Below are 24,448 nucleotides of genomic sequence, written 5' to 3' on the forward strand. Positions count from 1 at the left end.
AAGAAAAAGAGAGGAAAGAGAAACAAAACTATAACATAGATGACCTATTTTTAGAAAAGCAACATCAGTATTGTTTCTACTCATGTATACTTCTAGAGAATAAAATTTATTCCATAGAATAGAGAGATCTTTTCTGTTTGTTTCTGAGTAATCAGAGCTGTGAGTACAATTAAGAGGAGATTCAAATAAGTGTACAACCATGGCAGGTGCCACCCCCACCCCCGGGCATGGTTGCCCATCTCCTCTAAATGATGAAGAGTTTTTGGTTCAACTTAGACATGATCCACTGGCAGAACACTTGTGATTTCTTCCCATTCACCGCCCCCCCCCCAACAAAGTCACAACTGTCTTAGATAAAAAAGAACAAAACCACCCTGTTAAAGAGAAGCTTGGTGCTATAAAGCTTAAAATGTGCTTGCAAACCATCTCCATCATTTTAAACCCTTCCCAGTGTTGTACACAAAGGATCCCAATCTTAAGAAATGTTAAATCAAATTTCTGTAATGGAAAATGTAAATTTAAAAATGTATTATGAAATGACAGTAATCAAATCAGAACTGCTGCAGGAATACGCCGACAGACCAGTGAGGCAGACATCAAGTCCAGGGATAGACTCAGAGTCATAAAGTAATTTAATGTAAAATAAAGGTAACATGGTGAACCCGAGGGGAAAACTGTTCATGCAATAACTGGTATTGAGATAATTGGCTGGTCACTGGGAAAGAAATAAGCTTATGCCCTACCTCAGTTCTTATACTAAATAAATTAGAGATGGATATAAGATTTCTGTGTATGCTAAATATACTGAGAACATTTTTAGAATATCTGCTGGAACCAGCCATGCCACTAATAAAATAAAGATGCAGAACTATAAAACAGGCCCACTTTTCCAAAGCCCATTTTTCAAAATTTTATTTTCAGTAAATTCTGCCTTGACTCTCTGAAGGAGCATTACTATGGCACTTGGCTTCTCAGATGATGAACTCAACCTTCCCATTCAGCGTAGAAGCCTTTCATATTTAAAAAATAACTGGACTAGTCCTTTGGCCCCATGAAAACTAAATCTTACCTAAAGCATCAAGAGGAGGTAGTACTTTGCTACGGTTAATGTTGAGCCAATTCTGACATCCATTAACACAAAGTAAAATTAGTACACCTGCTTAGAGACTTTTGTGATTAAATTTGTTTATTGAACCAACAGATGTGGTATTTGTTGGGATTTTGATTTTGATCAAGATGAACTATTTTAGTCAAAAGTTGGGTTTAGTTTTCTTAAAAAAATACGTACACAGAAACACATTTTAAAATTATATTAAAATTCAGTCCCAAATGTCAGGGCACAAAACTGTATCCTAATGCCAGCCACATGTATAACATTTGTACTTTTGTGTTTCAAAAATTACTAAATTAGAGGCACCTGGATGGCTCAGTTGGTAGAGCATGTGACGCTTGATCTCAGGGTTGTGACTTCGAGCTCCATGTTGGGTGTAGAGGTTACTTAAAAATAAAATCTTTAAAAAATACTAATAATAGTTTGATAATGATTTTTTGGATATGAGACAAAAAGCCAAAGGCGACAAGAGAAAAAAGAAGACAGATTGGACTTCGTGAGATTTTAGAAGTTTTGCGCATCAAAGATACTATCAACGGATGAAAAAGTTGACCCACAGAGTGAGAGAAAATGTTTGTAAGTCATGTATCTAATAAGGGATTAACAATCAGAATATATAGAGAACTCCTAAAAGGCAGCAACAAAAAAAATAAATAAAGAACCCAATTCAAAGATGAGTCAAGGAGTAAATAGATATTTCTCCAAAGAAGACACACGAATGGCTAGAAAGCACAGGAAAAGGTGCTCCACATGACTCATCATTAGGGAAAAGCAAAGCAGAACTACAATGAGATACCATCTCATAGCCATTGAGATGGCTACTGTAAGAGAAAGAAAAAACAGAAAATAACAAGTGTTGGTGAGGATGTGGAGAAATTGGATCTCTTGTTCACTGTTGGTGGGAAAGTAAAGCAGTAGAGCTGCTGTAGAAAACAGTATGGTAGTTCCCCCCCAAAATTGAAAACAGAATTACCATATGCATCTGCACACCCACGTTTGCAGCAGCATTATTCACAACAGCTAAAATGTGGAAACCCTCCAAGGGTCCATGGACAGAAAAGCAGATGAAGGAAATGTTGTTGTACGTATAGTGGAATACTAACCAACCTCAGAACGTAAGAAAATGCTGACATTTTCTACCGCAGGACTGAAGTATGAGGACGTAAACCGGTGAGATAAGCCAGTCACAAAAGACAAATAGTGCACGATTCTATGTACTTGAGGAACTTAGCATACTCAAAATCAGAGACAGAAAGTAGAATGGTGGTTGCCAGGGGCATGGAGGAGGAGAGAAGGGAGAGTTACTGTTTATCAGGCATGGAGTTTCAGTTTTATAGATGAGAGCCTTCTAGAGAGGGGCAGTGGTGGTGGTTGCACAGCGAGATGAATGTTCTCACGCCCACTGGAAAGTGGTTAAGTACCTTTTTTTTTCTTTTTTTTTTTTCTTTAAAGATTTTATGTATTTATTTGACAGAAAGAAATCACAAGTAGATGGAGAGGCAGGCAGAGAGAGAGAGGGAAGCAGGCGAGCAGAGAGCCCAATGCGGGACTCAATCCCAGGACCCTGAGATCATGACCCAAGCCGAAGGCAGCGGTTTAACCCACGGAGCCACCCAGGCGCCCCGGTTAAGTACATTTTATGCAGTGGGTATTTTACCACAATAAAAAATATTGGAGAAAATTACTAATAAGAAAAATTACAGTTCCACAATCAATCATCCCAATTCCCTGAGGGAAGAGTAACATGGTTAAAGACTCAAAGTGGCCTATGAAATATATACAGAAGGACAGAGTAAAGAGTCAATATTATGAGGACACGGGGGGCACAGGCAAGATCAAGTCTAGGGAACGAATAAAGCAAAGGATAAGACTAACACAAACCCCCCCCACAAATTAATAGTTGACATTTGTGGAGCTCTTATGAAGCACCTGGCCTAAGAGCTTTACATATATATTCACTCATTTAATCCTCCCAGCTAACTCTTGAGGTAAACACTCATTTTTGTTTTGTTTTGTTTTTGAGGAGTGCGAATTCAGTGGATTAAGCAGAGAATACACATGCAGAGGGGAAGAACAAGTGTGAAAACAAGACAAAACAGCAGAACATGACCATACAGGAAGAGCCAGATCTTGTTTCCTCTTCTGTTTCCGGCACGGGATGAAGGAAGGGTTCAAGTTGTACTTATTTCTGTTTTGTTTTCATTTTCTCTGTCTCTGTTTTTCTCTCTCTCTCTCTCTCTCTTTTTTTTTTTTTTTACCACTGTCCATCATCTGTCAGTTTATGTGCTCAATATAATGGTGTCAAAATGTTAACCTGCATTCTCTTGGGAAACAACTTTATTAACTACTGTCCAGTGCTTCTATATAGTTCCTGTAGTCCTTAGTCTTATAGTCTCCATTCATTATCTAAGTTCGTAGGCAAATTTTCCTCCACTCCTTTTAGTGAAATTGTGTCATGTATCTGCAACACAGTTGGATTTGTTTTTTAATTTTTAAAAATAAACTTGTACCTACCTCTCTCCCCATTTCTCCTCCTCCCACCCCAGACCCTGTGCTCCTCCCATTTCGCAAATGAGGAGCGGATCCAGAGATGCTGAGGAACTGGCCTGATTTCACAGCTAGCCTGTGACGGAGGTGGGGTTTGAAGCTAACCGTTGATCTGGAGTCCACATTCTGCATGGCTGGACTAAGTGAATACACGTGCTATCAACACTGGCAAAGGTGGGCCATAAATCTGACTTTCTTTTCCGATAGCCAAAGAGAAAGTGTGATCAGAACTTACTTTAAAAAGAAAATACCAAGGCGGAGAAATAGCGTTCAGGATGAACGTACTCTGCTTATTATGTATAAACGTGTGTTTATACATAATAAAACTTGACTCATTTTTTAGGTGGCCTATGCATTTATGCTCTAATGTCTTACCAAATAAAATTAGCTAGAGTTAAGGTGTCGTTTCTAGGCCCTGCAGTTAGGACTGAGTTTCTTTGCTTTTTTTAAAGTAGATTTTCTTTTAGAACAGTTTTAGATCTAGACAAAGATAGAACAGCACAGAGATTTCCCCTATACCTCACACCAATGTCCACCGTTAGTAACTTCTTACATGAGTGAGTGCATTTGTTATCATTAATGCAGCGATACTGATACATTATTATTAACGAAAGCATATCCCTTACTCAGGTTTTCTTAGTTTTTATCCAGCATCCTTTCTCTGCTCCAGCAAGCCACGGGACCCCACGTTACGTTTGGTTTTCATGTCCCTTAGGCTCCTCTTGACTACGACTGGGTTTTAATCTGCTCTATGCAAAGTCTGAGGCTGGTAGTACTTTCCTTGAAGCTTTACAGCTCAATATTTTCAAGCGCTTGTACAAACAGCCTAATGTTATGATGGCTCATAACAGTGTTTCAAGGTAGTAAACAGCTCTGTTTTCTGTGCCAACCGAAAGAACTGCTGCTTGCTCTCCTGCCAGATGACTAATTGGGTGCACAGGGGCATTCTTCCAGGTAAAGCATATTTCATGGGATTTCTTAAGCTGCAGCCTCAGATGCAATAATTGTCCAATTACGAGACTTATGTTCACATTTCAGCCACTCTGTTTTCACTATCTGAATCTCCAACTTTGAAAAGTACGGCTTCAGTCACTCAGAAAATTTAACATGACTATAATGTTTTTCACCCTCAATTTTGCCTCCATCAACTCTTTCCTCTTTGCCTGTTTGCCTGTAAACATGCTCAAGATTCTCCCAGGCTTTCAAAAGTGAAGAAAACAGTTTATTGCAGTCTAGTTACTGCCTGATTCCCTTATTCCGTTCACCTCTGGAATTCTCGAAGACCTGGACCCTGTCATTATTCCTTCTTCTTCCTCATCCCTTTATTCCTTAATCCAGGATAATCAGGGCCTTTCATCACTATTTAAAATGCCTCTCTGAGTGTGACCAAGTATAGTGACCTTTTCTTAGTTCTTCTTATGCTTTTGGAGCGTTTGACTATGTTGGTGATTCCCTTCTTTAAAGTGCTTCTCTGGGGCACCTGGGTGGCTCAGTGGGTTAAAGCCTCTGCCTTTGGCTCAGGTCATGGTCTCAGGGTCCTGGGGTCGAGCCCCATATCGGGTTCTCTGCTCAGCAGGGAGCCTGCTTGCTTCCCCTCCTTTCTGTCTGCCTCTCTGCCTACCCGTGATCTCTGTCTGTCAAATAAATACATGAAATCTTTAAAGTGCTTCTCTGGGCACTCGGATGGCTCAGCTGGTTGAGGTCTGACTCTTGATTTCTGCTCAGGTCATGATCTGAGGGTCATGAGATGGAGCCCTGCTTCGGACCCTGCGGTCAGCGCATGGTGGGGAGGGAAGTCAGCTTGAGAAGCTCTCTCTCTCTTCCCTTCTGCCCCAAGCCCCCACTTCCATGTGCATGCTCTCTCTCAAATACATAAATGAAATAAAAAAAAATAATACAGTGCCTCTCACTTGGTTTTTATCAGATAAAATGGTCCTTTCCCTTTCCAACCATTTCATTATCTTTTTAGCTTCCCCCCTTCCTCCCATCTCCTAGATGGCACTCTGTCCCAGAATCTGCCTCGCCTCTGACTGCTCGAAGCTATCTTGTCTACCTGGGTCTCCATTACATTATTATATCTGTGTCAGTCCCTCTGGTCTTTCTCTTAAACCCCACCCTCCTATTTCCAAATGTCCCTAGACATTTCCCCTTGAATATCTCTCCAATATACTTAACCTGCTAAAAAATCTAATACACAATGTCTCCCACCAAATCAGTTCTTCTTAAGGTCTTCCTGTTTCCTGTCCGTACTGCCACACGTCTTCCAGGAGCCCAGACTTGAAACCTTGATGTTTTCCACCACAACTTTTCTCTGGTCCTCTCTGACCAATCAGCAGATGCTATCAATCATTCCTTGATAGTATCTTTCCATAGGTCCTTCCTTGCTATTATCATTCATTCATTCAGCAAATGTTTGTCCAGTGCTTACTGCATGTCATTCTGTCCGCACAGTTTGGTGATTAATTGAAAGCTGAGCAAGGTATATATTCAGAATATTCTATTCTAATTTTGTTGTCTCCATGCTTACAAACATTTCATGGCTGCCCTTCACCCACTGCAAAATACAGGATACTCTGTTGGGCCCTAAGGGTTCCGTGGAGTTCCTTAAAGAACCAAAATATGTGAGCATAATGTGAGGAAGCCCTGTAGCCCAACTAGCTTAGCATCATTTCATAACAATGTTTTTAAAAGCTAAAAACAAGTTTTAAAAATTTTGAACAATTTTTTTGAAAGCTAAAAACAAGTTTTTAAAAGAACTGTTTCAGGCTTAGCTTACACTTAATGCCCTCTTCAATCAAACCTTAAATGACTCTGCAGCCTAATATGCTACTAGCTGACTACAGGCAGCCCACTTTTTAACGAAACGAGACTGTCAGCAGTGGAAATCAAGCACACCAGCTCTCCACGTCTCTGCTCACACCATTACCTCTTTTCCGCAAAAGGTAGAATCTTCCTATGGACTCTTCTTCTTCTTTGTCTTCGTCTTCGTCTTCTTCTTTGTCTTCTTCTTTTTTTTGGACTCATCTTCTTATACCGATTCCTATATCCAACTTTTAAAAGCTAGTTCATATTTCAGAAAGAGCTTTCCTTTCTCCTGAAAGTCTATGAACTTGGTTGCATGAATCTTACAGGCTCTTACTACAATATTTGCTTGATTTTTTAATTTGTATTCACGCCTTACATGGCCTGAAGGAGTTTTAGACTCCTTGCAGACAATCAGGATGTTCTAAACAACTTTCTCTCTGCCACCATAGCTAGCACAGTACCTGATCTGTACAAAGCAATGGATAGGCATTTGTGGAATACCTGAGCAAATCTGTTTTCCTAGCGTCTTGGCCTGAAAGGGTCTGTACGAGTTGCTGTCAAAAAGAGGGGAAAAAAAGTACAGTCTGTTTTTTGTGAATATCCATGTAAAAGAGGTCAAGAGGAACCATGAAAAGAAAGAGCAAATAAGAATGACACATAGAGGGCCCTTGGGTGGCTCAGTCTGTTAAGTGTCCAACTCTTGGCTTCAGGTCAGGTCATGATCTCAGGGTCATGAGATTGGGACTCAGTGCAGAGTCTGTTTGAGATTCTCTCTCTTTTCCCTCCATGCTCTCTCTCTCTTTCTCTGTGAAATAAATAAATCTTTTAAAAAGAGAGAGAGAAAAGAGAATAATACGTAGACAAAGCTTACTTTCTTACTTATTCAGTACGATCCAAGAATGTAAAAAAGGTAAGTAAGAATCCTTCTTCACTTCGTATTTAATTCACTTTCTTTGCACCTTAGTTTTGATCACGTCACAAGAGAGACAGGAACTTGCTAATGCTTCCAGTATCTGTGGAGATAGAAGGGCTGCCATGTTCATCGTATCGATGGGGAAACTCGGATCATCAATGACTTAAACAGGATCTGTGGCACAGAAGTACAGCATAAAGTATGAGATGCTAGTTACAGGATTCTGATTCCTGGCTTGTGACTCATCATGTTTTGTCACTGTCCCCAAATTTATGATCTTCTCCTGTGCCTAGGAAAATAATTTTTGTTTCCTACTGTCCTTAGAATTACGATAGCTTCTTTGAAGCTCCCTTTATACGCTCAGAAACATCAAAGTTTGAGTTTGAGCCCTTTTCGGGGTCTGTATCCTTATGCACACACACAGCTCCCAATTTAATACAGAAAATCCACAGTGCCAATATTCTCAGCAGCTGCCACCAAGAACCCAGCTGAAGCAGGTGGCACGAAGAGCTAAGCGCTGTCATGCCAATCTTGAGTCCTCAGGGGATGCAAATGATTCTTTTAATCACTTTTTTGCTGGCTTGTCTCTTTTGCTAATGGAGGAGTGGCTAGTGCATCCATATTATATCCATGTAGTGTGGCACTGTTAGCATCACTTGCCTTTTTCCAAGCAGAACTTGGAGCTAATGACAAGCTATTGCTGAGAAAATGAATATTTTTTCTGAATTCAGTTCTGCATGGGAACAGCTGACCAATTTTCATTGCTGTGATGTGGCTCTTTTGCTCATGGTTGATTTTGAGTAATAGCTTCCCTTCTGTAGAGAAAGGATTCTATTTGAAGTCCTCTCAGAGATTTGGTTCAACAAACTAGACTACAGGTCTCAGAAAAAAAAAAAAATCTCTTTTGAACCTTCCAATAATAGACTTTTTCTTCTGTTATTTCTGGAACACTTTGTCCTACACAGCCAAGCATGTAGATAATTTTGTTGTTCGCTGTGTTCTGTGTTTGCCATTATGACCCACTTTTTCAACTTGAAGAACAGATAGAATCAAATCTCTTTTTTATTACCAATTAGTTGTTTGAGTTCCACTTTCCCTCATCAGTAGGAAGTCCACTATCTTCTTAAGAACTTCCTTTGCCCAACCTGGGAGACAGATTATTTGGTCTGTAAGGTGTCAGTCTTCTATCTAGATATCAGGGAGAGAAGGTTTGGAACCATGGTCATCTGTGTGATGTCACTTTCAAAAACTGGTCCTGGGTAGATCTGTGGACCTTGCCAGGCCAGCTCTTTGTTCAGTCTGCAGTTATGTCCCATTTACTTTACTCATTACAGCAAATGTGATAGCAAAATATTTAACTACTGGTAAAGCATGGGCATCAAGCAATTAAAATGAATTCTAGCTATAAACATCTGGTGGACTTAGAGAGTGTTCCAGCTGACTGTTGGTCCTGGGAAACAGTCCTTTTGAGTTCCTGGGCCCATGGTCAGCCCTGTTCCCACAAAGTCCCCACACAGTGTGGAAGTGGCTGGTGCTAGAAGAGTTTCTGGCCTGGACCAGATGCTGCCCCAGAGCCAGCCCCCTACCAGAGCTGTGGAATGTCGGTACAGTTCTTGACACCTTCTTTCTTGAGTGGGTGTTATTTCGGGGATATTTCTACTTTTATTAGCTATGGGGATGATTTAGAATCTTGGGGAGCAGAGGTAAAGTTCCTTTCCTTCTAGAAGGCCCCTGTATTCATTTCCTAGAGCTGCTATAGCAAAGTACCACAAACTGGGGCAAACAACTTAAAACAACTGACATGTATTCTCTCACAGTTCTGGAAGCTGGAAGTGCAAAATCAAGGTGTTGGCAGGGCCACGCTCCCTCTGAAATCTGTAGAGAGGAATTCTTCCCGGCCTCCTCCTAGCTTCTGGTGGTTGTGAGGTGCTAGACTTTCTGTTTCTGCCTATATAGAATTTCTCTTGAGAAAAGGAACAAACCAAAGCCTATTGTATTAGATTTGGTTGACCAAAGAAACTTGCTATATGAGGGCAAGGGCCTCGTGCTCCCATATCATATGGGGGCTTTTCTTTGCTTTTCTATTCCAAAAGATTCAAGGAAAATTGTCACAACTCTTATTTTTAATTAAGAAGATTAGGATTTAGAGAAGTGACGTGGCTGTCTATGTTACTCAAATGCTAAGTGACAGAACTGTGATAAAGAATCTTCATATCTATGTAGCTCTGACCACACCAGACCAAGCCAAATTCTGTCCATCTTTTAAGACTCAGCTGAAGACTCACAGCTCAGAAGACAGTATTTTTTTCCTTCCACTGATGGACCATTGATCTAGGAAAGTGAGATTAGAATGAGATCATACAAGGCTTGAATGAGAGCCAGAGGAGTTTAAATCTTGTTTATCAGGCAGCTAAGACTTTTTTAAAAAGAAAAATGGCACAATCAAGATTGAACTTTTGGAAGATTAATCTAGAAGGTATATTCAAGTGTGATAGAGAAGAATCGGGGGCCCAGCAGGAAGCTGGTAGGAAAGTCCAGGAGAGAGGATACAGCACGAGACAAGGACATTGACAGAAGGCAAAGATGGTTCCAATGTTTGAGCCTTTAGAAGACAAAACTTCTTTAAAAATAGGGGACACAAAAGGGGCTCATCTGGGAGGGAAGGTGAATTCAACACGACACCCTGGTTTGGTGTTCTAAAGGAGATGTCCCGTTGATGGTATATGCCTTTTAGAATGAGAGTATTGAGATTCTAAGTTTGGTCTTTCTTTAGAATGCAAAGCTGGTAGCTTGTGTCCTAATGGCACATGTACCCTTATCGGACCTCTCTTGTGCTGGGATCTCTCTATTCATTGAGTAACAGTTCACCAATTTTCAGGAGCTGGGGATTCAAAAATGACTGACAGCATCCTGGATTTCAGAATAATTATAGAGTATCTCCTGGCATGGGGGCAGTGACAGAGATAAAACAAGAAGTGATGGTGGGACAAGGGGGTCCAAAAAGGCTTCCAGTGAGGCATCTCTGAGCTAGGTTGTAAAGGAGGACTCAGAGTTGTGTTGGAAGAGAAATGGGTGAGGGTTTTCCCCAGGAAGGTCATAGCAAGAGAAAAGCAGAGCAGGAAAGGATATGGATGCCTGGGAAATTGTAAGTGGACCCATAAGGGTTCAGCACAGGAGATAGGGAAGAGGTGGAAAGCCATTTTCACAATGAGAAAACGAACAAAACAAAACTGCTCCGGTCAGAGTGAGGAAGTGGAAGACCAGGAAGGAGGAGTGGGGATCAAAAAGAGAATTTCAGTCTTAGATAATATGAAGTATTCAGGTTTGTAAGAACCATCAGAGACCATTCTGCTTTAGCCACCTCACTTCATGGACAAATAAATAAAGTCCAGAAAGCATAGATGCTTTACCCAAGGTCCACAGATAAGCTAGGACTTTAGCTCCCAGATCAATGTCCTGGCTCCTGTCTCCTCAGTGAAGACTCAGGAAGGGAAAGTGGCTGCTCAGATCCATACACAGCAATGCCAGGGCTTTGGATTCTGACCCCAGTTCTCCTTCCTCCCCGCCCCCCAGAGATCACTGCTCTGGACTGTGTCCCTCCAAAATTCATATGTTGATACCGAATCCGCAGAGCGATGGTATTTGGTGATGCGACACTCGGGAGGTGACTAGGACCTGAGGGAAGAGCCCCGTGAATGGGTTGGCACCCTTACTGAGCACTCACAGAGCTCCCTCGCCCCTTCTGCCACACAAGGACACAGGGAGAAGACAATCTTCTGTGAACCAGGAAGTAGGTTCTCGTCAGGCACTGGATTTGCGGGTACCTTGATCTTGGACTTTTCAGCTCCAGAATGGTGAAGAATAAATTTCTTTTGTTTATAAGTCATCTAGCCTAGGTACTGTTATAACAGCTGAAGCAGACTAACACAGTCATGGAGGTGAAGCAGCTGGGTGAAACCACAAGAGCAATGTGTCAGCGTGGCAGTGACATGACTGACAGGAGGCCAAAATAAGGAGGGTGAAAGGGAAGACTTTGACCCACTGTGGGCCAGAGTGTGGGGAACATGACTGGTCAGGATGCTGGATGTCTTCCAGCATGCCACCAGAGGAAAAGGCCATGACCCAGGGTCTAGAATCATCCAGGAGGATTGAGAAAGTGTTCCAGAAGCAGAAGAGGGTGGGGAATGGACAGAACATGCCGATGACGAGGATTCCCAGATCAGCTGTTATTGCAGAACAGAGGAGGAACCAGAGCCTGGAAAGGGTGGCAGAAAGTGAGCTCCCTAAGGTCCCCCCTTCCCCTACGGGGCTTTTGACAAAGTGGTCATGGACAGGAGTTAGAAATCACAGTGAGGGAAAAAGTAGAATTCCCCAGGGCACAGAGTATAAGATTAGAAGTTCTACCCAGGGTAGAGTGAGGGAAGGTGCTGTTGAACCAAAAGGGAAGGAGAATGTGGGTGGCAGGGGCAGGAGGTAGGGGATCGAGGGCAGGATGGTGATTTTCTAATGTAGGGTTGAAGGAGGCAGACTCTGGGAGCCCCTGGATGGCTGTGCTTACAGCCAGTGAGACATGATTAAGCTCCTGTTATAGGCCAGGCACTGGGCTAAGTGCCTGGGATGCCTGTCTGCCAACCCTTACCCGGTCCCTCTGAGGTAAGTAGAGTTGTCCTCATTTTATTTTATTCTTTTATTTATTTACTCATATTTTTTATTATCCTTTTTTTTTTTTTTTTTTTTTTTTTAGAGAAATAGAGTGTGTACACATGCATGTGCCAGCAGGATGGGAGGGAGCAGACAGATAGGGACAGAGAGAATCTTAATCAGGTTCTACACCCAGCACAGAGCCCCACTCAGGGCTCAGTCTCCCAACCCTGAGATCATGACCTGAGCTGAAATCAAGAGTCGGATGCTCAACTGGCTGAGCCACCCAGGCACCCATATCCTCATTTTATTTTATTTTATTTTACTTTATTTTAGGTTTTTATTCAGATTCTAGTTAACTAACACATAGTGAGTTGTCCTCATTTTATAGGTGAGGAAATTGAGCCACAGAAAGTGATGTGACATACCCAAGGTCATGTACCTGATGAGTGGTAATTAAAGGCAGAGGTTGAGCTGCAGCTGGCTTCATGGTTCAAGTGGGTAACTACTATGCGTTACATCCTTCACAAAAGGGGGCAGCAGTGTAGGAGGAGCTGGGGTAACGGCCCCTTTCAGCCCTGAAGATATGGTAGCGTGTGGTTTCTGTAAAACTCATTCTCTTTGAAAAAGGTAGCTTGGAAAAGATTATGTGGGTTTGCATCCCATCTCTGCACTAGGAGCTTAGCGACTTAGGATAAATTCCTTAACCTTACGTAGCCGACCTTTGCTTTTTATAGAGATGCTGTAATGAAAGTAATAATCAAGGTACCAATTTTAGCAGAGCATCCAGGGTGTTCCTATTAAAACATAAATCATATCCTGTCATCGCTTGGCTGAAAACCATTCAATACCTTCTGAACTTACGGTAAAAACTGGTCTTTACCGTGACCTGCAAGACCCTAGACCATCTGGTCTTTGAACTCGCCTGCTGTTCCTGGCTCCCTCATTTCCTAGCTCCAGCGACAATCGGTCTCCAGCTGTTCCTTGAAGACACCCGGCACACCTGAGTGCTAGATATCTTAGTTCACTCCCTCACTCCCCTAATTCGTTGATCCAAACTCTCGGAGGGCTTCTCTCTCCCTTATGTAAAACTACTTTTAGTACCTTAGTACTACTTTTAGTAGTTTTATGTAAGGGCTCTCATGGGCTTCTCCATGGCCCCAGTTATCTGTTGCTGCATAGCAAATTTCCCCCAAAACTTAGTGGGCTAAAACATCGACAAACATTTTATTTCTCATGGTCCATGCGGGCCAGGAATTCTGCAAGGGCTCTCCTGGGAGGTTCTGGCTTCTGGATCTCTCTCATGTGGTCAGAGTCACACGGTGGCTAGACCTGGAAGAATGCAGGTTTCAAGCAGCTGAGGCTGGCCGGGTCTCTCTTTCTCTCTTCCTACTCTTGGTCCCTGCAGGTGAACTCTCCATGGGGGCTCATTTGAACTACCTCACAGCATGGGGGCTTCCGGGCAGTGGGCTGCTAATATGGTGGCTGAGGCTTCATAGGTGAGCTTTCCGGCAGCTGAGGTGGGAGCTGCATCACATACGAGCCACACAGTCTATGGGTTGAAGCCACAAAACGATCCCCTTTCAAGGGAAGGAAACAAAGAACCCACCTCTTAATTGGAGAAAGGTCAAAGGCAAATTGTAGCAAGGGCCCATAGGATGGGAAATACGGCTGCTGCCGTATACGAACAATTCAGCCCGCTGAACCCCCTTCCTTCGCCTCGTTCTCACCTCACGCGCCCTTTACCTGACATTTCTTTCCTTCTTTTTTAAAAAAAGATTTTATTTATTTATTTCTTGAGCAAGAGAGAGAGAGAGCAGGGGAGGGGTGGAGAGAGAGGGGTAGGGGAGGGGAGGGCGACAAGTAGACTCTGCCCTGAGTGCAGGGCCCCACGCAGGGCTGCTTCATGGGAGACTCTGAGATCAGAGCCTGAGCTGAAACCAAGAGCTGAACCCACTGAGCCGCTGACATTTATTTTCTGTGTTGTCTGTCTTCCGGCTCTAAAATGTCAGCCTGATTTGTTCACTGCTATGTTCCCAGGGCCTGGAACAGAGCCTGGCACATGGTATTCAATAAGTGCTTGTCGAATGAATGAATTACGTCTTTTACATCTAACTATAGGTCTCGAAGTTAGATGGTCGTAGACCCATCTTACAGATGAGGAAAGTGAGGCTCAGGAAGGTCTGGTGACTCCTGCAGGGTTCTCAGCTGCAAAGTGGAAGGACTAGAAGGTCGATGTGTGTCAGCAGCGCCTCTCGGGACTCCCCTCTGCTCACTACCCGCAGCCCTGCCCAGAGACACACTCTGCCCCTCGCAGACCACGGTTCAGTTTTTACCCAGTCGGTTGCACCTAAACCGAGAGCAAAGCCATTACACTTGAAATCCCCTTACAGCCGTATCTCTGAGCATGTTCGGAGGGAACCAGCACGTTTCACATTCAGATTTTATTTCTGGTTTGCTGCGAGAAGGCAATTAAATGAAAGGTTACGCAGCTTTTTTAAATGGCCAGCTCAAACTTCTGGCTTATTTTTGCCCTGCTGTCTTTATAGGCATTTTACCAATATTTATCACTACCTCCCTCAGGGAGCCCTCAGCTCTGTGATATTTGAAATAACAAAGCCTCTCCGTTGTGGGCCCTTTAAAAGGTTCCCGGTAAAACTGCACCATTAACATTCACAGTTCCTCATTTATGAGGCCGGATTGCACTTATTTCCATATTCCTCACTGTTTTGCCAATGAGGGTTTCATATAATAGTGTTTGAAGGCTAAAGACTTCAAAGCAAATTCTTTACTGTTTTTATCTTGAAAAATATTCAATATTTGTATAATTAAAGTGAAGTCTTCCTAGAAAAAAATGACAACTCAAATAATCTTAAACGTACCTCCAAGAAAGAAGCTGTCAAAATGACATTTAGTTGTACGGTCACATTCTCCAAGGCGGCTGCTTCTCCTCCTGATTTCTTGTAATTTTTGAAGGTTATGTCATGGCTGACTTCAGATCACTTTTTAAATTATTACGGTCTCCCTTCAGTGTGAGTTCCGAGGCTGAGGGGCTCTGGCTTCCCTTTGCTCCACATTTCGTCTCTGGCATTGTTACCAGCCTTTTAAAGCAAAAGGCAAAACAACAAAATCTTCCTTGACCCAGGTTTTGCCCCTAGTTACTAAACTATTTTGCCCCTAGTTACTATACTATACTATCTTTCCTCCGTACCAACAATTTTCAGTCGAGCTGCATACCTTCTGTCTTCATTTTTTCATCTCCTAAATACGTGGCAAAGATTTGACAGTGGCCTCCAAGCTCATTAGCAATTAATCTTAGGGAATTTCTCAGGTTCTTTTTTTAATTGACTGCCCCGTCTGCCTCTCTGGTTTTCACTTCATGCTTCTCGCTTGGCAGCCTGCTCAGCGATCAAGCATCCCTCCATCTAGGATGTTTTCAGAGTAACTCAAGAGTTGGTATCATAATTCATACATCCTTGTGCCTGGGGCTGGCAAGGACATTCAGGGAGAGGAGGAGGAAGCCGGAAGGAGGTCAGGCCAGGGCTAGGGAAATGGATCCATCTGGTTGGCGGGCGACGGGGGCAGGAGGACATCACAGATTTACAGTTGGTGTTCAAAGGGGCTTGGAGAACTTGTGCTGGGCCTCGGCCAAAACTAGTTCTTGGAGTCCAATCCAGCGGTCAGTAGGGATTCCCAGGCAATGCCTCTGCTCATTCAATGAGAATTTACCAAGCGTCAATCCTGTGTTAGTCATTGTGCTAGGCAAAGGAGATGCCAAGTTAAATGAACACAGTAGATTTCCTTAAGTTGTTCAATGGGGGAGCAGACAGACAGAAAAGTAGACCCACAAAGTATGAAAAGAATATCTAGAAGAGTAGAGTTGGGCCTTGTGTTCGTATCAGTGGTCATGGAAACAAATGCCACTGCCTTTATCTCATCAGTTGCTCTTTTGACAGTTTGATATGTGACGTACTAGGTATTATATGGGAGAAGTATGATTGTGATTGCTTTTCACATTAGGCACATGAATAAATAAGATGCTTTGGTAGTTTTATAAATAGCGGTTAAGAGCCTCTAGAATACCTGAAAGCTCTTAAAACTTGCCATGCTACTTCCTCTAAAATCTTGTATTTTGCACTTTCTTTACCCACACAAACACCTGTTTTCTTCATTGCTTAGTCTGTTTAAACCTCACACCCCTCCACCATCTCTTAGTTAATCCCATCCATTAATTCTCCTGTCCCAAATGAAACAAAAATGACAGACTGTCTAACCCAGGAGAGTAGATTTTCAACAGGCAGTATTCTCAAGTGGGAGGAAGGAGTCAAGACAGGTTATGATAAACAAAATAAGCTAATAATGTTATAATGTAACAACTTTCAGCCCTCCACTTCAGGAAATTTAAGACCTTAAGAGAGATGTCTGCAAAGGAAGAAATAAAAACTTTAAGAGATGATGCAGACAATAACAAGAAGACTAGATTTTTCAATTTATGAGATGTGGTCAAAGCTTGCTTATTTCTAAATTCATCATCGTAAATGCTTTCTATTATTTAAAGCATAGGTTTTAGGTTTAGTTAGACCTGATCCAAATCCCGAGGCTGCCACTTGCTGAGTGACCTTCAACGACCTTGCCTCTCTCAGCCTCTGTTTCTACAGAGGGAAGGTGGGGGATACTGATGGAGTGCAGTGAGGAACTTGGGATAGATGTCAAGAATAGCATCTCGTATGGTGTAGATACTTGACAAGTTGTAGCTGCGAGTGAAGATTTGTTTAAAGAGTTCGAGTTTTGTCCTACAACTATTTAATGAATTTTTTAAAAAGGGACACATAGATTTTCTTAGTGATTCAAGAGCTTTGAAATGCTCTCAATGTGTCATACCTGTCTTCATCTAAGAAATGTATCTTTCTTCACTTCTTTTGACTTGCTATGAGTGTTTCTGGCAATTTTTAATTAAGCCCTCACAGATTTTAGATCATTGGCTATGTGGTAAGCAAATTATTTGCAAAAATAATATTCTTGCTTCCTTTGGGGAAATTTCCTCCATGGAAATAATACAGCATCCAATTTGCTGTGCAACAATTTCAGATGTTGAAAAAGGACTTTAATTTGAGAAGGGGTCTGTTTGGATTGTTTAGATTCGACGAACTGAAACTGCTTTGTTGGTTCTGTTTTCCTGGCTTCTGGGAGAGGAGGAGATATGAATTCAATTAGCACCTTGGTGTTTGCTTTATCCTTCATTTCGGTATGGGAGATGCTTCGTATGCACAGTGGTGTCAGGTTACATCAAAAGAAGGGGAAACAGTTTCTTGGTTTTTAATTTTCTACCGAAAAGGAAAGGCACCCATTTTGTTCTGCTCTAATTAGTATGGGAGCTAGTGCATGACTTTGAGGGCAGGCAGATGCTTCAAAGACGCTTGCAACAGAGATCTTTATTAATTTCCGTGCAGGATTTATCCTTCTGCCATGTCTAGGCCAAAAGTAAAGGCCCAGGAGTACGAGCAGTGCAGAGAGCTCACCAGCCTAAGCCAGGTGTTACCAAGAACAAGTCACAATGGTGAGAAAATGGCATGTTCACAGTCTCCCACTTCCTTCTCCATCAGAAACACAACATTCATTATTTTATTTAGGGATTCAAAAAATTATTTTAAAGTCAGTAACAAGTCTAATTATAAAGACATTTGCTGCGAAGGTGCTGGGATTAAGGCTAGTTTGCCACCCCCTCTTTCGGAGGAAGCGAGAATGGAATCATGCAGAGAACGTTCACTCTGCTCCCAAGTCCTGCTTTTCTGATGAGGAAACAGAGGCCCATGTGGCAAACTAAGGATTAAGAGACTAATTAGTGCTCTGGTCCTTTTATTAAGCACTGAAATCTTGGTCCAGTAATACATTTGTCCAGTAAAAGGAGCTTCCCTAACTGGTTCTCACCCTTGTCCTTGAAAGGGCCTGTGCGTCCTCTACAGACTCCGGGAGGGGACTTTGCCTCCACTGCTGAGAGACCAAAGCCTCACCTGTTCTAAGTGACATTCTGCAGCTCGTGTCCCAGCAGTACTACAATGCCTGAGCTCCAGCAAGCTGCCTGGATGGTCAGTCCATTTAATTTCAGTGAGTACTTCGTTCTGGTTAACTGAGCATCTACTTTGTAGAAGGCACTGTGGAGGTTCATAGATGAGAGAAACACGGAGAGTCTACCCTAGCCTATAAAACATCACTTTGGGAAAAGTTTAAAATGGAGGTAAGCTCCAGGGCTTTCTTTAGGCTAGAATTCACAAGCTCAGATGCCTGCAGAGGCCCAGCTGATGACATAAAGGAGTGATTTGGGCTGGATGTGAAATAATTTGGGGTGGGTGGGTGGGGGCTGGGGGCTGTCTCCAGCTGGAGAGTGCTTTCCTGTTTTAAAGGGGCAGCTGCTACTCATTCCCGGCCAATTGTGTTCCCATGCAGAAAGTCAGGACCAGTCTGGCCAATATTGAAGATTTCCCAGAAAAAGCCAGAAATCTCCATTTTTGGGTAAAATCCCTCAAAAGGACTGTGCAGGCCAAATGGACACAGCTCAGTTTGCTGTCTCCCACTTAGCCATGTGCAGCGCTGTCCCAGAGAACAGGGCGCAATGCCCTTCAGAATCATTCTTTTTCATCCCCTGCCATACCTTTCCTTTTCCTGCCTGGCTGTACCCTTTCTTCTCCCCTGCCCCCTCTGGCCCAGGCCCCGGTTCAGCGAATGTTCCAGAGGAACACTGAGCGTCTGTCGTGGGCTCTGTATGGACAACCTTGAACAACACTACTCTGGGGTAAGCACCTCACTGTAGATTTGTGATTTTTTTTTTTAAGATTTTATTTATTTATTTGAGAGAGAGACAGTGAAAGAGAACACGAGAGGCGAGAAGGTCAGAGGGAGAAGCAGACTCCCCATGGAGCTGGGAGCCCGATGCGGGACTCGATCCCGGGACTCCAGGACCGTGACCTGAGCAGAAGGCAGTTCCTCAACCAGCTGAGCCACTCAGGCGCCCCTAGATTTGTGATTTTTAAAGAAACGCAATACTTGTGATTTTCTTCTTTCACGGGAGAGCTGTAACCGTTTTGGTAGGTACTTCGAGGCTGACAAGGGTTAGGGCTGCACGAGCATGCGCAGTAGAGAACTCCATTCTGCAATGGGTGAAAACAGCGTCAAATGCCACGTGAAAATCACTGCCAGAAGCGTTACATTAGTGTTAATATTGAGTTAAAAAATTCTGAAGGGATCAACGGACCAACCATTAAAAGACCTGCATGTGACCCCTCTTTCTCTCTTTTTCTTCTTCTTCTTCTTCTTTTTTTTTTTTTTTTAGATTTTATGTATTTAGGGACACCTGGGTGGCTCAGATGGTTAAGTGCCTGCCTCTGGCTCAGATGATAATCTCCTAGTCCTGAGATGGAGCCCCAGGAGCCCCACGTCTGGCTCCTGGCTCAGCGGAGAGCCTGCTTCTCTCTCTCCCTCTGCCCCTCCACCCCTGTGCTCGCTGTCTCCGTCTCAAATGAATAAATAAAATCTTCATTAAAAAAAAAAAAGATTTTATTTATTTATTTGCCAGACAAAGAAAGAGAGCACAAGTGGGGGGAGCAGCCCACAGAGGGAAAGGAAGAAGCAGGCTCTCTGCTGCGCCACCGGCCCAATGCGGCTCCACGCAGAGCTGGGGCTGGATCCCAGGACCCTGGCAGATGCTTAACCCACTGAGCCACCCAGGCGCCCCTTTCTCGCCTTCTCTTAAAGAGATCATGTGAATGTCAGAACAGTAACTGCAGACAGACAGTGTCTACCACATTTAAAACACTGCCTATGATGCAGGCATCAGGAGCTGTCCGCTGAGGGGAGCGCACGAGGAGTTAATGAGAGATGGGGAACAGAGGGAATGAATGGGATCCGAGGAGAATGTTCAAGTTACCCCCAAGTAGAGTCTGGAAAAGGGAAGGAGCAGACCATCAGAGGACCTGGTGTGGAAGAACGGAGTTATGTGGATTGGGAGAGAGGACTCTGGAATACAAAATAGGAAGGTCAGGAGTCAGCAGGGGATAATAGACAACACCGAGCTGAGAAGGGATTGGGGCTTATCTGTAAATATATGCACACGTGCGGTATTATACCGGAAAATGGCTAACCACTGGCCTTCCTGGGGTGGGGGTGGGGGGAGCCGTGATTTGTAATATTTGCGGCTCATGTGGCATAAATACTCCTACAGTGACTAGTTTCAAGCTATCGACGTGAAGGCATTGAAGGCAGAGCCGGGACGAGGTGTGCACGGCCGGGCCCTGCAAGGTGGAAGGTAAGGAAGGGGACATGACGAGGCCTAAGGAAACTCACGATCCTGAGGTGCTTCAGCGATGAGGGGTAACAAAGTCTGAAGAGCGGCTCGAGTGGAGTGATGGCTGAGGTCTTGAAGCCAGAGAGTGCGCACAGACATTAGAAGGACCCCTCCAGCTAGGAGGGTGACCGTGGAGACAGTTGTGGAGGCTGGAGCTTATGATCTAGGTCCGGAAGCCATAGAGGGCAGTGTGACGTTGTGCTCAAGGTCAGTGAATGTCAGAGGGAGATGTCGGGATGTTCTGCGCCATCGTCCATTGCAAGTTGCTGAGCATCTTCTACGGGCATGATGCTGGGTGGACTCTCAAGACGTGTAAGACAGCGTTTCTATCCATTTAGTAGGAGACGAGGCCTGGACATAGGACATACAGTGTCATGTGACTGATACAGGTTAGGGATGCTATGGATTAAAAAATGAGGCTCTTAATATTCATAATAGGTACCACCGATCTGAGCCCTTAGAATGGGCCCAGCACTGTGTTAGGTACCTTACCTGCATTCCTTTTAACCTTCAGAACAGCACCCCATTTAACAGATGAGGAAATGGAATCAGAAATTTTAAATAACTTATCCAGATTCACACATCCGGCAAGTGGCAGAGTCAAGCTTGAATCCCACACCTTTCTAATGCCAAAAAGCCTGTCCCCCAGCCGCTGTGCATCCCAGCCCCCTCCCCCTTAAAGACAGGGCTCTGATGGAGATGAAGGAGAGTGTAATAGGAGATTTGGAGTTTCTTTTTAAAAAATTACTCAGCTTGCATATTCCTAAAGAGTCAATTCATGTTAAGAAATAATTTCCCTTGTGCTCGCATGTGACATGTATTTTTAGGATCTGCTGTTAGCAAGTGTATTTTTGTGTGATTGAGTGGGAGAGTGGGAAAGTTTTTGCAGAGCTGTTTAAACCAGAATGCAGGGGGCACAGCAGAGACTTTAAAATCTCTGTCATCTAACGTCTTGGAAAAACCACAAAGAGACGTGTTCTCAATTTATTATTCTGTGTACATCCCCAGATGAATGACTAGTTAAAGGTATTGTTAAAGCATTTTAAATGACCCACTTCCAGCAGCGAACAGAATCACTTGCTGTGCCAAGCCAACTGGCGTTTCTGAGATTATAAAACCACAAAGTGAGGAAAACGTTAAAACTGCTAAAGCAAAAATGATACACAATAATGGAGAAGGATAAAAACCGAGCTTTATTGTCTGCGTAGGCAGATGGCTGACCACTAGGTGGGCCTCGGTGTAATGTCCAGGGTAATTGGCTGCTGGGGTGTTTCTGGCGAGGAAGCTTCAGACTTCAGCTCCGTACACAAAATCCTGGCGCATTCTTCCCTGTGCCCTGCTCTCTGCCTTCTCCTCACGACTAGATCTGACACTTGATCCAAGCAGGCAACTGCAAGCAGAAAGTTACCTTTATCTTCAAATGCTTTTCTGAAAATAATGACATGAAAAGTAATTAAGGACCGGATTTCCTCTCCGCCATTCTCTTCTGCATGTACAATTATCCGCAGATATAAAATTGCCTGCTTTGATAATTATACTCTCCAAATGAGGGGCAAGTGGCTAATTATGCCCACATGTGGCCGATTGCACTCTCCATTAGCCAATTATGTGCACGATTATTTGTGCACATAAATAATTGTACTCATGGAAAATAGCCATCCTCCTTTCAAGTGCTCCTGCTTTGAGCGGCTGATGGAGTGATTGTCACGCTGGAAATGTACTTGTTGGGAGTGAAAGAGTATCCGATACCAGGAAACGCACCAGTGACCAGAGCTTGCAGGTGGGCACTGAAGCAAATGGCAGTAGGGGTCCAGGAGAGCAGGAAGGACTCCTGGACTGTGGGACAGACTGGGGGACGGAAGGGAGAGTCTGGGGGTGAGGAAGGTGCTTCCGAGGTTGGCGGAGCTGCTCAGGTGTGGTGACCTTGAGCAGGTTCATTAACCTTCCCTCGGTTCTACTGGTTCTGCACACACAATGAGAATGATAATAATGCCCAAGTCCCAGCTCTATTGTGGGATGGATCCGACAATTCAGGAGGGTTTGTTGTCTACTTCGGATAAAAGCACCACGTGACAGGAGGCATCAGGATGTGAGTCAACACATTTCCACCTGCCAAGGAGGGGTAATGACCCTCCTTAGCAAAGCAGGACCTTTGCTAAGGGAAAGGAGGTGTGATAAGAACAGGAAGCTTGATTCCCCAGGGCACTGATCAGACACAGAATTCATTCCTTCATTTGTTCATTCATTCCTTCATTCATTCACCTCTTCAACAGACAAGAGTCAGCCTTTCACCTGGAGCTTCTCTGATGAGTAATGAGGGGAACTTTTACTTCACGCCCAAGAAATCTGGCGTGGGTTTTCACAGTTTGTTTGTTTGTTTTTAAGATTTTTTTAATTTATTTATTGGACAGAGAGATCACAAGTAGGCAGAGAGGCAGGCAGAGAGACAGGAGGAAGCAGGCTCCCCGCTGAGCAGAGAGCCCGAAGCGGGGCTCGATCCCAGCACCCTGGGATCATGACCCGAGCCGAAGGCAGAGGCCTTAACCCACTGAGCCACCCAGGCGCCCCAGTTTTCACAGTTTGAATGACAGACGAACTCAGTGCCAGTGAATGTTGTGAGGTAGGGTCCCTTTTAACAACCCAGGAACTGTAGTTTTGATGTCAATACTAACAAGTAGTAGATGTCGCAGTGCCAGGGGTAAGGCCAAGAGGCAAGATTGCAGCTCTGCTACCTGCCTGTGCTCCCATCTTCCCTTTCACACATGATAGAAGGAAGTATTCTGCCTCATGGGGGGAAGGAAGAAGATTCACAGAGACAAATAGGCTAAGTTAGTTTTGAAAGAAGAGGTGTTTGCCATATGGGTGCGGCACGGGGGGATATGGTCGTATTATAGAAAACCGAGGCATAAAATAGCCTGTCTAGAGTTAAATGTGTGGACTCTGGACCACACTCTGCCTGGGTTTGAATCCTGGCTGTGTGATATTAAGCAAGTTACTTAACCTCTCTGCATTTCTGTCCATTCTTATAAAATGGGGATTCTAATAGACTTGTGCCATACAGTTTTGTAAGGGTCCAATTAGTACGTATGTAAATAGAAGTATTTAGAACAATGACTAACATAGAGGAAGCACTGTCTGCCATTACTTTAATTACTAGACTAAAAATAAACCAAAAATCTCACCTAAGAAAAGTAATACTAGTGGTTCTCAATCTTCAGTATATCTAAAACTCACATGTGTGACTTAGCAAATAAAGCAGACTCCTGGATTCCCGCCTCAGAGATGCTCCCTCACTAGGCTGGGCTTGAGTCCAGGCATCTTCACTTCAAATAAGCCTCTCCCCAGTCCTGCCCCAAGTGATTCCGGTGCAGGTGACCTGCGGACCAGGCTTTGAGAAATAGAATCACACAGAAGTGCCCCTCACTACAGCCCATTCCTTACCTGGGGGATTTCTGCTAACAAGAGCCTCTGCGGGAACGGGCGGCGGGAGCCCAGAGAGGCAAGTGCGGGTCCCCTCTGAGGCAGCAGCGTGTGTGCTGCATGGTCTGATGGGCCCACTAGCAGCTGCCTTCTGTAACTCTTCTGTAAACTTAGCAGACGGGATTTTTAAAAAAAAAAATTAATATTTTTATGATGAGACAAATCTTGTGTCTCTTAATTCTGTAAATGAGGAAACTAAAGTGTAAACATCTGCACTTAGGAGAACGAGTTTCCAAAGCCAGAGGCTCCCGGCTCCAGGTGATCCCCAGCAGTGGGAACGCAGGTGGACTTGCCCAGAGTGCAAAATACGGACCTGTGGCTGCAGGCGCCACAATGGCCAGAAAGAACCAGTTCTGCCTATGGTGCGTGCATGCTTAAGGTAAGCGCTTCTTCACAATGCTGGTTTTGAAAGCTCGGCTTCCTTAAATAGGAACATTCTAATGGTAGCAAAAATGAAAACATCTTCTGGATTGAAAAGGGACCCACGGCATAACGGTTATCACACACCCCTCTCCCTGGGTGACGAGTGGCTGCCTGGCTGGCCTCCAACCCCAGGGTCCAGATGCTGAAGCAATTATAGACAAGATCGCAGGCCTACCGGACACTTCTCAGA

At 43.8% G+C, this 24,448-nt stretch overlaps 2 long non-coding RNA genes across 2 annotated transcripts; both read left to right on the forward strand.

The window, feature by feature from the left end:
- The first annotated feature begins 3,758 nt into the window (after positions 1-3,758).
- On the forward strand, positions 3,759-18,116 carry LOC116573619. Its single transcript, XR_004278893.1, has 3 exons — positions 3,759-3,832; positions 17,468-17,574; positions 17,961-18,116. It is a non-coding gene; the product is annotated as an uncharacterized LOC116573619 (long non-coding RNA).
- Positions 18,117-20,236: 2,120 nt separating this feature from the next.
- Positions 20,237-24,215, forward strand: LOC116573617. Its single transcript, XR_004278891.1, has 2 exons — positions 20,237-20,316; positions 24,056-24,215. It is a non-coding gene; the product is annotated as an uncharacterized LOC116573617 (long non-coding RNA).
- The last annotated feature ends 233 nt before the right edge of the window (positions 24,216-24,448 follow it).

Source organism: Mustela erminea, chromosome 14 (genome assembly GCF_009829155.1).
Source record: "Mustela erminea isolate mMusErm1 chromosome 14, mMusErm1.Pri, whole genome shotgun sequence".
Taxonomy (NCBI): Eukaryota; Metazoa; Chordata; class Mammalia; order Carnivora; family Mustelidae; genus Mustela; species Mustela erminea.